This window comes from Limulus polyphemus, unplaced genomic scaffold (assembly GCF_000517525.1).
Source record: "Limulus polyphemus unplaced genomic scaffold, Limulus_polyphemus-2.1.2 Scaffold63, whole genome shotgun sequence".
Lineage (NCBI taxonomy): Eukaryota > Metazoa > Arthropoda > Merostomata > Xiphosura > Limulidae > Limulus > Limulus polyphemus.
The window spans coordinates 559,944-562,921 of NW_013665673.1; positions in this window are offsets into that span (position 1 = coordinate 559,944).

The following is a 2,978-nucleotide window of genomic DNA, read 5'->3' on the forward strand; positions in this document are numbered from 1 at the left end:
CGCTTAACGGGGAACTAGCTAGCTTTGTCCTTCGTTATTCACCAGCCACACGCGCCGAGTTTTCCAGCGTGAAGTTATATAATGTTTTGATAAAAATACTAATGTCCGATGAGAATCCACTGAAGCTAAATGAAGTTTAATGTTCGAACCTTCTAAATGTTCCTGGTCAAATATATGAAGTTTTCCGATTGATAAGCGCTATAACAATCACAGTTATAGCTTCCGAACTTTATAGCACACCAACTATAACAAACCAATAATAGATACTGTTTTTTGGCGCGTTGCGTTGGTTATATTTATAGGCGTGTGGAGAGTTTCTAGAAAATTCATATTACGCAACAATACAAAGCTACATTAAGCGTTTACATACATACATATATATATATTGTTGATTCTTACACTCGAGAATCTTCTAGAGCTTTAGAGAATAGGGCGGGAGTTTCGCAATACATATTTAACACTATAAGCTACGCATGTTTTAAAATATAAACTTAATTTAAACAAATGTTGATATTAAAATAAATATATAATAATAAATCCGTCACATGCATTAAATATTTACTCACAAACAAATTTTAGTAATACATTCAATTCCAGTAATTTAAATACGAATGTCCCTACAATATTTCCACATTAAAGTAAGAAGTTTAACAATCTTATTGTAAATATTCTACGTAATACTTTATTGTCATTATTTTAGTAAGATTACAAACAATAAAAACCCTCCAGTAACTGCCATGTATTGCAGTATATTTTACTTCTTATTTAATGTAGTAATAGAATTACAAACAGCCTAACACCTTTAATGTCATTGATCTACTATAGAGAATTTTATAGGTATCGTTGGGCTCCTGAGTTGAAGTTTTTAAAGATAGTTTGCTTAACAGCTTCGGTACTATGAATATACTCTGTTAAGTTTTATCTCTTACTTGGACTTCCTAATTTCGACTGAAGTACATTCAGTACCAGTAATATGCCCTATTAGGTTTTACTTTATACTTGTACTTCTTAATTCTGATTAAAGCACGTTCAGTACCAGCGATATGTTCTGTTAGATTTTACTTCTTAGTTGAATTTCCTAATTCTGACTGAAGCACATTCAGTACCAAGGGTATCTTCTGTAGGTTTTACTACTTACTTGCGTCTTCTAATTATGATAGAAATGCATTCATTACCAGAGTTATGATCTGTCAGTTTTGTTACTTCTTACTTGTATTTTCTACTTCTGATTGAAGTACATTCCGTACCAGGGTTATGCTCTATTAGGTTTTACTTTTTTACTTGGAATTCATAATTCTGATTGAAGTACATTAGTACCCACTTCTGTTAGGTTTTACTTCTTACTTGAATTTCCTTATTCTGACTGAAGTACATTCAGTAACAAGAGTATGCTCTGTTAGGTTTTACTTCTTCCTAGGATTTTCCGATTATAGCTGAAGCACATTCAGTACGAGGTATATCCTTAGGTAGGTTTTACTTCTTATTTGGATTTTCTAATCCTGACTAAAGCACAGCGTTTTACAAATTAATAAATTACACCCATCACTTCTATGTCCTAGATCTTAATGTATCTTTGCATCCGACACGTACTCCTAATGCTAGTATCATAAGGATTTATGTTATTATTTTTCTAAGCATAAAATTCCAGTGCGCATTGCAGCTGTGACTGATCATCGTTCTAATGACACCAAATGTTCATGGATTAGTCTTGGTTTATATTAGATGTCCATATTAATTTTTAAACAGAAAAATTCCCATAAGCCTTCAAGCGATAGAAAAAGCACATTGGTAAGTAGTTTTATTTTTAGCTTTCAGTACTTGATAATAGAATTTTAAGTAGAGAACATTTACATACTTAAAAAAATAAGTTTTTGTTTCACAGTTTTCTTTCCCTTATACGTTTAGTGTTATGATACAATTATAGAATGTTTCCGGGAATCCATTGGCTAAAATAAAATTTTAACTTTCTTTAAACGAAAAGTAGAATATGTCAATTTGTACGTTTTTTAGATTCCACGACTCCAGCGAAACAGAAAAAAATATTTTATTTGATGACTCTATGAGTCTGCTATTGTATTTGTAATTTTAACTCTCACATTTTTGTTTACTTTTTATTTTAAGTCTTTGTTGATCCAATTGCAATGTTGCAATAATCTATAGCTAGAATATAAATTAGAAAAAAAATGCTTGGGTCTTTGAAATCCAACATCCGGTCCGGGGAACAAATGATGATGGATGATATACCGCCAAAAATAGATAAATAATCGCTCTCTGCACTTTTGGACCATTGGGGTGTTATAAGAGTGCTAAGTAACTTCGAATATTCGATTAGACAATAGCAGCTCAAGAGTCTCTCTGGGCCCCCTTAAGTGTTCCCGGCCTCGAGTTAATTACTCGGCTACCTCTCCTTTTGGTGGTCCTGATCATGTCCATCAAATGCCTCCATTAACGATATCTTGATAAACCTGAAAACAAAGTAGCAATTGTGGAGTGTGAAAATGTAATTCGGAGTTACATCTGTTTAACCAGAACTTAATCGATTTTAATGATATTTTAAGCATGTAAAATTGTTTTTGCTTGAAATTTTATATTTGCATATATACTATATATATATATATGTGTGTGTGTGTGTGTGTATGTATATATATATAGAGAGTATTATTGTTAGCATTTCTCATTGGTAATACAAAGAAATGGTTGAAACCACTGTAAAGTATATGATTATCTTTTGGGTTCAATGATGAAAATCATTGAGACTAAGCGTTGATAATTTATCTCTCTCTTTCTTACAGCAAATTTGTAATTTTTTTATATTTCACGCGTTATCATTGTTTCTTGTTAAACGCAAGGTGTTCAATAAACTATCAGCGCTGTGCCTACCGCAGGAACCGAACCCAAAATTTAGCATTAGAAGCCGTCACGCCCAAGAGTCACCTTTCCCTATTTAGACATATGATTATTTCGTAAAATTATAATGC